General features: G+C 47.6%; 1 protein-coding gene across 5 annotated transcripts in view; it reads right to left on the bottom strand.

Annotated features, from left to right (window-relative positions):
- DCUN1D2 (defective in cullin neddylation 1 domain containing 2) overlaps positions 1-15,012 on the bottom strand; it is a 201,502-nt gene that overhangs the window by 163,065 nt on the left and 23,425 nt on the right. The window lies entirely within an intron of this gene.

Genomic DNA, 15,012 nt, shown 5'->3' with positions numbered 1-15,012 from the left:
AAATATTTCAAAGAACTACTTAAAAATATTTTGCATTTGACCATGTTCCTTCTACTGATAAGATAAATGCATGAACACGTTGAGCTGACTGCTTCACAAAATAAGTGATGCAAAATGAATTTCAAAGAACATAATTAAAGCAATCATTTAAGAGAAATCTTCTTTTAATTTAGAACTTTATCTGTCTTGAATTTAAAGGGCTCAACTGAATTATAAATAGCTTGTGACTTAAATTTGATTCCATTAGAGGCTTCTAAAATCCAGAGAACAAAAAATGAGGGAATAATGGCGGACCCACACATTAACCACTGTGTATAATTGTGGGCAGCATTTCCAAACTTAATAGCTCCTCATCTGTGGCCTCCATTCTCTCTATATGGGGAATTTCAGAGTCCTCCAGCACAACCACTGAAACAAGGATTCTGGATCTTACATTCAATTATTTGGAAAGTTCCCTTATTCAATTACATGACTCAACTTAAGAGCTGCCTTCCACTCACACTATTTTTGGATGTCCATCTCTTAGTTTAAAATGGACCCCACCAAGACCATATTCATCCTCATTTTCATTAACAAGCCAATGGAGTCTGGATTCAAGACTAGGTCTACAAAATTATCTTGATGGTTGCACTGCTCACATCACTGCAATAAAAATCCCTTGGCTTAATATGAGGCCCCGAAGAAGATACAAACAGTCTGTTATCTTCTGTAAACAAATCTAACATAACCTCCAAAGCTCTGACTATATCAAACCAGACCAATGTTTATGCCTGCTCACCATATTGCTTGGTACACAAATGGACTCAATGAAGCCTGCTTTGCAAACCATCCACCTACTCAAAGGCCTAACAATAGATTACTCTGACAGAACGTCACTGGTTACACTTACAAACCTATACCCTCTTCAGAACTTGGTACAATGGCTAAAGGCAGTTAAACATACTCCAACCTACCTGCAGTAAATCCTCGCCACCACAAGATAATAATGAAACATATGAAGTCATGATATTGCCAGACAGGATGTTATGATGTGCAATAAGGAAACTATCAGGAAACAATCTTCCTCGAGTTATGCACTAAGAGTGTGGAACAACATCACACCATAGATCAGGCTTAGTCTTATAAGTTCTCCTTGTCATAAGGAAGCTGAAAAAACATTTGTTATATGAGCATATGTGAGCAGCTCATTCTTCATTGGTAAAGATTTTAGCATTCCTCTTGGTTTGGAGCTCAGCTAGAAAACAACCACCTCCCACCTGCCCATGATTTTGAAGCTTCCTTTTACCTGCAAATAGTAACGGGGATATAGTAGTCTCAGTTGCACATATTTATGCACATTAGCGTAGGAGGCTAATGTCGACCAAATCTGTGACCCAAAAAAGGCTAACCGTCCCCAAATAGTAGCCCACATCACGTCTGCATATTTTAGCTGAGTAATCCACACATTACCAGACTTTTGATTTTATAGACTTTTGCTAGTGACTTGTGCTTTGCGAAAAAAAAAAAGCTATTTGTTGAAGACATCTACTGGGAATTCAAAACACAAGCTGACAGGGAAGCCAAGGCATGCTGACATGACAGTTGTGGTCAGTAGTCAAGTGCCAATTAAATAACCTCCTGATTCACAAATAAAAAGCCAAACAGTGTAATACATGGGGACTATGCAAAGGTTGTCTCTGGAGAATGCGTTGGGGTGGTCAGATTAGTCGCTGGATAAAATTAATATATTGGAATACTTTCTGATAGAATATATTTTGACATACTAATGTTACTAACTTTCCTGAAAGCAATTGTCAATCTACATTTAAAAATTGACAAAGTATTTTCTTCATTTTGCTCTAGGTCAGTGAATCCCACCACTGAAGGAGAAACAGCCTACCATGAGAGGGGGCTTTCTGTGAGATCCAGGAGCAGAGTAGTTATCTTCAGTAAATAATATACTTTACAGAAAACATAAATTGCCCTTAATTGAGAGTGCAGGCACTACAGAACAAATAACATACAAGTAAAAATTATTATATACAAATGACTGGCTGTTAGAAATCAGCAAAAATGACTTAAGGTGTTTGTGGGCAAGGGTCTGAGGTAGGCCAGTAATCAGATTGAACTCATTCTGTATTATTGCCCATAATCAGATTTTTCATCATGGGTAATCACATCAGTCTGTAGAACCAATATTATTCTGTATTATTCTGAAAATTGCTATCATGGAAAGTACTGGAGAGAGGTATGTTACACCTAGCTAGGTATATGACAATGTGCATAAAGTAAATGTATGAAATAAGGGATCACGAATCTCCCAACTGAAGTCACAGCTACTCAGTAATTTTCTACTTAGATTAAATTGACATGAAGAAAGATACTTTTTCTACTCCTATAGGTGGGAACAACAAAAAGTTGGCAAGTCCACAGAGAATCTGTGTGAGTGTGGGGAGCAGGTGGGGCTTAAATGAAGAAGGCCAGGTTCAAACTAAACAATGGTGGGCACTTGGATAATCGAAAGGAAGATTTACAAATATGTTGCAATAGTAGCGGTCATCAGTTTCACTGCCCGTTCACATGGCTCATATGCATTTTTTGTAGAACAGAGGATTACAAATTAAGGACAGTGACTTTTGGATGCACAGACTGTATAAAATAGTTGGGCATGGACCAAAGGGGAAAAGAGCTGGGGTTAAGAAACACTCCATAGTTTTCAAACCATTTTAAATACCCCAGTTGGTAATATCTGATTTTCTAAACTATCTGTCTGTGTATTTCTAATTAGCAGTTTCATACATGGAGAATAAAATAATTTACACTTACAAGAGGCGGGAGAACTGATTATCATAGAATCCCTAACTAACATTCAAAATAAATAAATAAATAAAGATTTCAGGCATTTCCTGATGTTAGGAAGACCTAGGAATTTATTTTCCTAAAATGTGTTACAGTTCCACCCCAGACCAGCTCACCAAAAACTGATTTTTCAAAATGACTTGCGACTAAAGATCTATATCCCTTTATTCTTCCCAAAACTAGAGAAAGAAGGCACAGAGCTGGCAACACTGACAATTGGTGGCACCTCAAAGCAAGAATAACTGCACCATTTCTTTAGATAACCTAGCAAATAAAGTTCCACTAGTCAAAAATATAGTAAAAAAAAAAAAAAAACTCAAAGAACAGAGAGTAAAGAAATATAGAGAAAGAACTTCCAATATAAACAGTTCTACAGCTCTGTTCAGGTAAAAGCTGCCATCAGCCTGAGTCAATACAGAAATGCATAGCTAATGTATGCTTAGACTCCTATCAGAAGGATTCTTGTGGTGAATACAGTGAAAGTGTGCTTGTCTCTAAAGCTGGACTTAAAATCTATAGGTCTGTGCTCCTTGTGATCTCATAGCACAAAGTAATGAAATACATACTCCATCTTGATCCACTCATTTATTCATTTAATTATTTCAGAGTTTTTTGAGTCGTGTGTGTAGCTGGGCAATTCAGTCTGGACAGTCCTTTGTGGGGAGGACAAGACTAATTGGGACCCTACCTATAATGGCACATACAAGCTAAAAACTATTGTTGGAACTGACCCAAACAATTACCAGTGGCTGAGATTATTTCAAGAACTTCAGCCATCACTTTTTGTGAAACACACTTCAATGCTGCTTCTTCAGAATGTTATGAGATCAGTGATACAAGCACTAAGTGTAAGACCTGTCAGTTCTCTGCATGGTTTCCCCTGCATTATCTGACTTTTGAACTTATGTTTTGATCCTGTGCTGAATTTCGTTTTAGCTGGCTTAAGGCCTCTGGGCACTTTACCACTGCTGGCCAGTGCTAAGGTGCAAATGCTCTCGGTCTAAATTGGATTGGTAAATGATTCATTCAAAATTGGCCTATTTAATTCACCAGTAAGTCCCTAGTAAAGTGCACCAGAGGTGCCCAGGGCCTGCAAATCAAATGGTACTAGTGGGACTGTAGCACTGATTGTGCCACCCATATGAGTAGCCGTGTAAAGATGTTTCAGACCTGCCACAGCAATGTTTGTGTGTGCAATTAAACTGCCAGTTCAACCTAGCAAGTGTACCCACTTGCAGGCCCAAACCTTCCCTTTTACTACACGTAAGTCACCCCAATGTAGGCCCAAGGCAGGGTGCAGTGTATTTAAAATAGAAGACACGTACTGATGTGTTTTACATGCCCAATAGTGAAAGACAGCTACATTTGGTTTTCACTATTGCAAGTCCTATCTCTCCCATAGGTTAACATGGGGATTGCCTTGAAATACCTTTTAAGTGCAGTTTCCCATTGGGAGCAGATAGAGATCTGGAGTTTGGGGTCTCTGAACTCACAACTTAAACATACATCTTTTGGTAAAATTGTTTTTTAAATTGAAAGTTTGAAAATGCCTCTTTTAGAAAGTGAGTGTTTTCTTGATCAACCAGTCTGTGCCTATGCCTGGTTGTGGAATACACGTCTGAGTCAGGATGACAGTTGGGCAGTTTGTGAATTCACTCTAGACAGTCCCACAAAGGGAGATGAGGTGTACCCTGCATACCCTGTTGGGTCTTTCTGGTCAAGAGTGGAGGGAGGAGCTAGCATCTGCAGCTGAATAGGGTGTGCCTGTACTTACAGAAAGCAGTCTCCAACTCCCCTGGAGTGCGTCTGGGGCCAGAGCAGGAATGGCAGTGTCTTGCACACTACAAAGGCTTTCCATTGAGGTTTGCCTAGGTTCAAAAGCAGAAACGGGTATAAGTACTGGGCCTCTGAGAACACAACTTCAGAACACTTCTGGACTGAGGACATTCTGCCAGGGACAAAGGACATTCTGCCAGGAAGAAGAGCTAGATGCCACAGGAGGGACTGCTACTCTGCCTGTTGGTTATGTCTTGGGAGTGAAAAGACTGGACTTTGCTTTCTACATCCTGCTTTCCAAGGTTCTCCAAGGGCTTGAACTGAACATGCCTCCCGTTAGAAGTCTCATGGATATCCAAGACTTCATCTGCCAGTACGTGGACTCTGTGGCTGAGAGTCCTGTCTTCCCAAGAGGTGCAAAATCCAGGCCTGGGGCCCTTGTGAGTGAGTTCTGGTGTAACCGAGAATAAACCAAGTGCACTGACTCCAGAGCGCCTTCGGGAACAGGCACTGCCATCGGACTCCGAGCCGCTGCCTGCACCAGGAGCCATGGTCTCCGCTGAGTGCAACAACCATGACCGACACTGCTGCAGCGCCCCCAAAGTCCCACCACATCATGAGTCCTGAGTGCCATGTCCCCGATGCCCGGGACACCCGACTCCACCTCAGCACCTGTGGCCCAATAGTGTGATCGCAACATCGCAAAGTGGACACCTCGCATCTTGACCTGCTGGATTCATCGACCCCGCAGGGTTGTAAAGAACCAACGCCTCACCTTCCCAATAGCAGCAAGGAACGGACGCGGCACCGGCTCCAAAAACACCTCACCTCCCAGACTGTGTGCAACATTCTTTTTCTCATTGTTTACCAAAGGTACTGTGCCTGGGGTCCGTGCGACTTCGTCACAGGTCAGTTGGGAATGACTCAGTCAACGATGCCGTGATAGCCCCAGTTCAGCTATTGTGGTTATATATATATGAGAGAGAGAGAAAGAGAGACAGTGTGTATGCCAAGCCACCAATAGGGTGAGCAGGGGTTATCTTAGCTGTATGGCTCCCGTGCCCTGACTAGAGAGAGGGTCCCTGCTTGGACAGGGTGCAAACCACTGCCAACTAGAGACCCCATTTCAAACACTAAACATTGCAGAATGCGTGTTACACAATGTGGTGGCAAATCAAGGTCCCCTACCGTAACAGTGGCTTTGCATGCATTAATACATAAGACTTAGATAAGGGTATCAACAGTGTAAAGGACAGTCTTAGGTGCCTGGCTAATGAATGGATGACTATATGTTGATACATATTATCTTGGAAACTATGTCAATGGGTTGAACCCCTTGAGTAATGCTTCTTAGCCCTAGGGCTTGTGGAAGAAGTACATCTTCCCACTACACTGAAGCTTTTAGGAACCATCATAGATTTCACACCAAAGGATACACCCTGCAGATTAGTCATTAACAGTACATGTCTCTAGGCGTTGTGCCACTAAGTATGGGGATACTATCGGGCGTGGCTTGGCTGCCTAAGATGGCGGCCGCTTAGAGCGGGAGCTCCGAGCAGGCCCGCCTAAAATCCTGTCATTACCAGGCCGTTGGGGGGCCCCCGTGTCACGCTGAGCAGGTGGGGGGCCACTAGCCAGAGAGGATTCAAGTGGCAGAAGTCGGGCTCCTGCAGGGGAACGCACGGGCCAGACGGGCGCTCTGGCCGGCCTTCCGCGTGGGCCGCAGGTCTGAGGAGCGGCTGCCGGCGCGGAAACAGGGGCAGTGAGCACGTGCACAGCCGAGCTCGGGGAACGCCTGGTAGCTGAAGCAGAGCAGCAGGGAGCAGTGCGCCGATCCGGCTGCGATTGGAGAGGCGCTGTTGGTGGGGCCCAGCCGGTCCCCAGGAAGCCCCCGGGGACCCCGAGGGCCGTTGCTGAGGCTGCTTGTCATGCAGACACGTTAGAGGACAGACGCAACCCCAGCAGAAGACGCGCTGTGCGCGGCTGAGGAGGCACTGGGGGTGCAAACCGGATTGGATCCCTACATTAAGCACCAGCGGTGCTGCAGTGAAAGGCGGCCCCTAGCAGGAACGGAAGCAAGAAGCGAGGGGTGCCTGCTACAAGGTGAGGAGACAGTGAGGGGGTCGAGGGAGACCCCTGGACTCTGCGGCCCCTGCAAGGGGAGGTGTTGGCGGTTCGGGCCCCCCCGAGGAGCGTGAACAGTGGGGGGTGTCCCCTGCCCCACCCTCCCCTACGGACGTTGGAGGGTCCGGTCTGGGGGGTACTTGATGTGGAGCCCAGGGCTGTGATTACCCCCAGAGCATCCCCTGCATGGTGGACGGCCCCGCCCTGGTGCAGATAGGAGACACTGACACAGAAATGGCTGGGATGGCGCAGGCCTGAACCTCACATGAAGAATTGACTGGGGTAAATTACCCCGCTGAGCGAGGGGGTCTGCGAACGGAGGACCGCTGGTGCTCTGCAAAGCTCACCCGTACTACTGGACATTGGGCGGAGGTGGATCACGGCTGCTCCAAGATCCTATCTGACTATGAGGAAACTCAGGCACAAAATTCGGAGCAGGGGCATGCCCGACAGATAGCCAGTGGTGAACCGGGGGGTGCAGCGCCCACTATGATGCAGGATACCCTGAATAAGATCCTTGGGGCGATTGAAGACAGTAAGTTAACTCTGAGTCAGGAAATCGGAAAGGTCTCCTCTGAACTAAGTCACATACGAACAGATCACCACAAGCTAGCAGACAGGGTAGAAGCTACTGAAACATCCCTGGAGGAGCTGCAGCCCGCACACCGGGCCCTCCGGGCTCAGGTCACCTTCCTATCTGAGCGGGTTCAGGTATTGGAACGACACGTGGAGAGCCGCAGTCTGCGCAATAACATATGAATTGTTGGAATGCCAGAAGGCGTTGAGGGCACTGATGCAGTGGCCTACCTAGAAACCTGGCTGCGCACCGTTATGAATGAACGCCCCCTCACGCCCTTCTTTGCCCTGGAGAGAGCGCACCGAGTCCCGACTCATAGGCCAGAGCAGACTGCCTGCGAGAAGGGTCCCTTCCAGGTGAAGGGTGGCCGTACCACCTTTTTCCCCAGACTTTACATCGGTGGTCCAAGCTCGACGTGCCACCTTCCTGGAGGTGAAACGAGCCCTATGGGAGGAGGGGCTCCGTTATTCCTGGCTGTTCCCATCTAAATTGAAGATTATGCTAGATGGCGCCACACACTTCTTCCAGGAACCTGATGAAGTGTGGACATGGCTGGAGGCCCACTGTACGGGCTCCACAGACCTCAAACAAGCGAAGCGTAGATAACCTCGACGTCGTGGCAAGAGACAACACACCAAAGAATCGCTGGGTGACCGCCAGGTGACAAAACCCACAAGCCAACAGGCGCACGAAGGGAAGAGAGCTGCGCTGCAGGCGGCAGCCTCCTTGACGGAGGCGAGAAGCTCGGAGGATGGCCAGAGATCAGAGCCTGAGTCCCTGAACGGAGAGGACTCCACGGACATAGAATCAATGACTAGTGTGGCGGAGGGCCTCCCCCACGTTACGCCTCAGACATCAGATGACATAGTTTGAGTTCGGGGGGCCTACATGCTCCCAGCCCTGTTGCTCCTATACGGCTCAGTGGCGGGCTGGCGGGGCACTGATGGATTGGTCTTGTGCTCTGTCCCCGCCCCCACATCACCCACCGGATGATCCAGTCGGATGATAGCATCACCTGTTCATATACTGGTTATTATGGTATGGGCGGGCGGCAGTTGCTTGTCTGCTCTCGGGATGGGGAGTTGGGGAACGTTAGTATTGTTTGTTTTAGCCTGTGGTCCCTTAGACATGTGTGATGTGCTACTGCAAAGGTCATTAATGAGCTGCGTGAGAGGGAGGTACGAGCTCCCTGACAGACCTCTTTGAGGATATGGCTACGACACGTCCCTTTTCTAAAGTGCTGTTTTGGAATGTCAGAGGTATGGGTTTGACTGCGAAACGCCACAAGATACTTTCCTATATGAATTGCAGGGGGGGGTACAGATTGCCGTGTTGCAGGAATCTCACCTCATCCAGGTGGAAGTGGATCGCCTACATAGGCATTGGCGGGGACAGCTGTTTGCAACCACATACTCGGCCTATGCAAGAGGGGTGACGGTGTGGGTGAGAGCATGGGTCCCCTTTGAGCCCATTAACATTGACACAGATAAAGAGGGTCGATATATATTAGTGGAGGGGTGGCTATATGGCAGGCCGCTGGTCTTGGGCAGTATATACGCCCGAATCAGGACCAGCTTCAGTTCCTACACACATTATCTGCCCGGCTGGCACGTTTTGTTAATGTCCCGTTCCTACTTGGAGGAGACTACAATGGGGTACTAGACACTGACTTGGATCGTTCTACCGCCCCGCTGCGGGGGGAAGCTGCTGTCAGAGAGGCCAAGGGCATGTCAACCTGGATCTCGCATTGGGACCTGGTGGATATCTGGCATCTCCAGAACCCTCTTGGCAGTGACTATTCGTACTATTCCCACCTATACCATGTGCACACTAGAATAGATAGAATGCTCTGCTCAACCTCTCAGTGACTTGTTGACGCACTCTGAATACTTGGGGCTGGCTGCATCGGACCATAGTCTGCTATTGATCCATCTAGCCACGATGGAGACTCGCCTACCTATCCAGACATGGCGCCTGCACTCCACAGCGTTGGAAGATGATGTATTCCGCACTGCACTACTAAATAGATTGTAGGAATATTTGACAATAAACCCGGGCTTGGCGACCAGTAGGGGCATTGAATAGGAGGCCTTGAAGGTAGTGGTGCGGGCCATTGCCTTGGGCAGGCCGTGGCCATCCGCCGGGGTCTTGAACGGGACATCTCACACTTCGAGGACGACTTACATACAAGCGACAATGACCTAAATGGTTAACCAGAAGTGCAGGCAAAACTGCTGGAGCTCCGGGAGAAATATTTGTCGGCGCTAGAACGCCGTAGATGTCATGACTACAGGACCTATCTTGCCAAAGTGCACGACGAGGAAGGGAAAGCTGGGAGGCTTCTAGAGTGGCTGATTCGTACGGAGTCTGGGGGAACACCTCCCTGACTAGGGAGGGAAATGTTATCTACACACCTACTAAGATCCATGCCAAATTTATGGATTACTATAAATCCTTGTATAACTCCATACACGTAGACTCCGCTGCCATAAGGGAGAGCTTTCTGTCTGCACTGCCTCGGACTGTTCTGACTGACGAAGATAGGGATGGGCTGGGTGTACAGGTCGCTGTGGGGGAGATTAAGGCAGCCATTAAAACGCTAGCAGCGGGTAAGACTCCAGGTGCTGACTGCTTGCCCCCAGAGTTCTATAGGCTGAGCTGTGATGTCCTGGCCCCTAAATTGGTGGAGATGTATGCTGAAGCCTATGAGACCAAACTGTTGCCGGCCACGACCAGAGAGGCTATAGTGATCCCATTGCCCAAGACTATGCAGATCGACAGACAGGTTACTGACTTCATGCCTCTGTCCATGCTCAACACTGACTTCAAGATACTTAGTAAAGCACTTGCCGCAAGACTGCTGCCCCACATGGCACGGCTGGGGTTGGGTGGGGCCTGGGGTGCCGGGGTTAGGTTGCTTTACACACAACCTACGGCCAGAGTCAAAACAGGAAGAACAATCTCCTGTATCTATGGCATACATAGAGGAACCCGGCAGAGATGCCCTCTCTCCCCCTTGCTGTTTGCCATTGCCATAGAACCCTTGGCGGCGAGACTTTGAGATAAGGCCCAAGAATGGGGCATATATGTTGGCGGGAAGTTTCCATATAGTCTCCCTGTATGCAGATGATCTACTTATCTACCTCCACAATGGACTAGAATCGCTGCCCCAGGTGTTCCAGATATTAGATGAGTTTGGGGCCTGTTCTGGTCTCTGCCTAAATAAACGAAAGACTTATGTCTTTCCGGCGGTCCGTGGAACGAGCCGACTGCCTTCTTGCCCAGAGGAGGTATCCTGGGCGCCACTTACCTTCCGTTATCTGGGCATGCGGATCTACCATGAGACGCAAGACCTCAGGGAGGGCAACCTGGGCCCAGCGATTAGGGCTTTGCGGTCCAGTGTCACTTTCTGGCGTTCCCTGCGCTTGCCGACTATGGCCCGCGTGTCTCTTATTAAGATGGTAGCGCTGCCCAGACTGCTATATTATTTTGCTAATTTGACTATCACCCTTCCGCCCTCCTGGTTTTGACCACTGGACATGTTGCTTAGGGAACTGATAATGGGATGGTGGAAGACAACGAGTGGCGCTGACCACTTTGAGACTGCCTCAGGATGCCGGGGGGGGGAGGAACTCGGAGTCCCCGACTGAGTTTAATTTCCTGGCAGCCCAGCTACAATGGCTGGCACAGTGGCTTAGCAGAGTGGGGCTAACGGAGCTGACAGCAGATGGGGGAGACCCCAGCGGTACTGGACTGGTGGCAGGGCTGCTCTTACCTGCCGCATGCGGCATTAAGAAGCGAGTGTTGCTGATGACGGCTCTTGCCAACTGGCAGAGTCCTTAAAAGAACACACACGGAAGTGCCTTATGCGCCAGCCATTCCCCTAGTGGGAATACCTCATAGCGACCCCATCTCTTGTTTTGCACGACAACTACGCTGCTGCACATCGGCGGACCTGCACGCACTGTACTGTCAGGGATCGCTGACCCCGTTTGATGACCTCACGGAACAGACTGGTCTGTGTCGTGGACGGTTCCTGATATATGAGGCAATAAGGGGATCTATCTGTGCCCTCTGGAAAGGGGTAGAGGGTGAACCTCCCACACACAAGGTCTTACAGACTGTGCTCTCCATGTGGAGGTGGGGCTCACATTTGGTCTCCTGGCTCTACAGGTCACTGCTGGCTACGGTACATAATCCGATGGATGCTCTGTGGTCTAGGTGGGAGAGGGACCTAGATAGACAACTTACTGATGGAGAATGGGACAGAATTCTTGCGTATGCTCCCTCGGTCTCCCGAAACACCTGACTAAAATATATACAATATAACTACACACATAGGACTTACTTAACTCCACGGCGGCTGATGCTCATATACAGGGGGGCTGGGTTGGGTTGCCCACAGTGCTGATTGTTGGATGCAGGATTTGGACACATGACGTGGGGATGTCCATAGTTGCAAGAATTTTGGAGGCGGGTCGTCCATAAAATTAACCTTACACTACATAGACGACTAGAGCCTACAATGGAAACATGCCTCCTGGGGTTATTTACTCGGCCTCGCCCCAAAAAAAGAAGGCAACAGATTTGTGGATATGGCCCTGGGTATGGCTAACCGTCGAATATCACTGGCATGGGAAAAAAGCTGAGGGTCCCATCCCATGGCCCAACTGTGGTCAGAGGTGATGGATAGCTGGGAGAACATGGCCGCGGGACTAGACTGATCATGAGAGTGATACCGGAAGCTCTACGATGAGTTTATAGGAAGGGATGTAGGGAGTGTACCCTTATGTTATCTCCAGGACTCCCAGGGAAACGGAGTATGGGTGCCCCCCCCCCCCATCCCAAATCCCTGCACACTTAACCCATGTACAGACTACGGGATGGTACTTCAACGATGATTTTCATGTATGTCGCCACATAGCTCGTTTATACACATGAGGACCACAGGCAGATTGTTTGTTCTGTTTCTCTTAGTTTTGCTATACTATTGGCTTCATTTCTGATTGTCTCTCTTGATAAGCATTGCAGACTTTGAATTGGATGGGTAATCCCTAGAGAGCATGGATGCACACTGTTGAAGGCATTAGACAATGGATTTAAGGGACGCGAACACTGCCACCCCCACTCCCCTGCTACTCAAGAGGGCTGTGAAGAACCACTAGACAACTTACTATGCTGGCATACTAACAAAGGGGTGAGAACTTTAGCAACTAAACGGAACTACAATCCTATGCTGTAAGTACACTTTGCCTGTAAAGCCTATGAGTGTCATCTATAAAATTGTCAAGAAGTATGTTATACAGAGTATTAGGCCTTATTTTATACCTGCTTGAACTTCAATTGAAATGCCAATAAAATAAAAGTTTTTTTAAAAAAAGTAAAAAAAAGTATGGGGATACTATCAGTGAGGGAGTATACCAGCTCAGTCTTCCCTTGAAGATGTAAGCAGATAATCAACAACAATTAACACATAATGCATTTTTACTGCATCAAACTTTAAGTCAGCTGTTTTAACGTGTACATACTCTGTTGATAATTCTTCAGTATTTGACTACAAGGAGATGTTCCCCTCTCTCTTTCCTGTGTGACACAAACCGAGGTAACGCAGAATAGGCTTAACACATCATTCCAAGTCAATCAAATTCAACCTTAACACCTGCGTGCTGTGCTTCACTGTTTGCTGTGTATCACGGTTTACTGCATGCCAGAGTGTCCCACCAAAAAGTACTCTAAATGTTTACTGATGTTTTACATAGCATTATTATTACAGAAAATAAAATGTGACAAAAATATACACAAGGGAGTATCTATCACATTTTCTCTGTTTGTTGTGTTTGTCTTCCAACCATTATGACTGTTGTTTTCTTCAGGTAGGACAATTTATGGAGATCATATAATCCTGATGAAGGCCATTGACTCATAGTGGAACATATCGCTGACTGGCACAGGTTGCCTGATTGACTTTATACGATGGCAGATCAATACAACCCCATTAACATCGTAGTATGTATACTTTAATCTTGCCAGAACTATCACAAATAAAACATTACTCAGGTTTATGAGTTAGACATTTTTATGAATATTTTTTCACTAAGGAAAAATTCTGATTCCCAAATATATTATCAAGAGCCCCCACTAAGTGGTTGAACCCATCCAGACTAGAAATATTTGGCAGATAAGAAAGGCCCAATGATGAAACAGACCACAATAGGGTGGGAGAGGCTTTATTTTTAATAAAAGGGATCTCTTTAGCATGGACTTTTCTTTCAGATCTCAAGCATATTTCTCTGCTATACCCCAAGGTATTGTGTTTATACTGTAAAGGAGGAAGGAATAGTTAGGAAGGTCTTTCACTTTCTCTTCTTTTTTTGAGTAACAACACTCTCGGTCGAAGCAAGAGATACAGACACATAAGAATATATGAAACCAAAATGCTGTGTTCAAGCTTGGGTTGTTCGAAATACTATGGACCTGTAGCCCTTGAATTTGTGGTCCAACTTAGGTAGCACATGACAAAAATCTTATCAGATGTGGTCGGTCACCCATTGGTGGATCAGGTGATACCCAGGAAAGCTTTTCACCTAGTCCACTGTACAGAAGCATAGAGAGCACTTAGATTTCTTTAACCTCAGACAAATTATGTTGTGGTAGACCAACAAGAGGCAAATGTCCTGCAGAAAATACTGCTTTAAGCACACAGGGTCTGTGTTAGAAAGAAGGTCTTTGGTTGGCAGTCAGGTTGCCCCCTGTCCAAGCAAGGACCCTCACTTTAGGCAGGACAAAGGAGAAACACACTGGGTTAACCCCCGCTCACCCCCTTGGTAGCTTGGCACGAGGAGAAAATCTGAACCCAGAGACAATTTGTAAAGTATTTGTACTAACACACACAGTGAAAACAACAGAAAACGACTCAAAACCAGGTTGGTGATGTAGCCAATATTTATCTGAACAAAACAAGACCAAAACGACAAAAATCCAACATACACAAGCAAAGTTATTAATTTTTTAAAGATTAAACTTCAATATAGCGCTTAGAAACACAAATGCTTAAATTTAGTAATATCACAGTGTTGTGACGGAGTCGTTCCCAACAATTCGACGCCAAATGGTGGTGGTCACCAAGTCACATGGACTCCTAGGTACAGTACTTTGTGAAAATGAGGAAACAAGCTGGTGCACGAAGCCGGTGCACGGAGTCGGCGATCGCAGCATTGCTGGATCTAAGGCAGTGTCGGTTCCAGTGCTGCGGAGCGATCAGAAAGAGGCGTAAGGTCGGTAGAGGTGAGGCGGCAGCGGTGCAAAACATTGGATCTGTGAGTGCGCGCGTGACGATGTGCGCGCGTGACGAGTGCGCGCGTGAGGGTCTGTGAGTGCGCGCGTGACGAGTGCACGCGTGAGGGTCTGTGAGTGCGCGCGTGAGGGCCTGTGAGTGCGCGCGTGAGGGCCTGTGAGTGCGCGCGTGAGGGCCTGTGAGTGCGCGCGTGAGGGCCTGTGAGTGCGCGCGTGAGGGCCTGTGAGTGCGTCTGTGAGTGCACGCGTGAGGGCCTGAGGGGGTCTGTGAGTGCACGCGTGAGGGCCTGAGGGGGTCTGTGAGTGCACGCTTGAGGGGGTCTGTGAGTGCACGCTTGAGGGCCTGAGGGGGTCTGTGAGGGCCTGGGGGGGGGGGGGGGGGGGGGGTCTGTGAGTGCGTGGGG

Source organism: Pleurodeles waltl, chromosome 8, assembly GCF_031143425.1.
Source record: "Pleurodeles waltl isolate 20211129_DDA chromosome 8, aPleWal1.hap1.20221129, whole genome shotgun sequence".
Classification (NCBI taxonomy): domain Eukaryota; kingdom Metazoa; phylum Chordata; class Amphibia; order Caudata; family Salamandridae; genus Pleurodeles; species Pleurodeles waltl.
The sequence above is the reverse complement of the archived record's forward strand: the minus strand, read 5'-3'. Positions and strand labels throughout refer to the sequence as shown.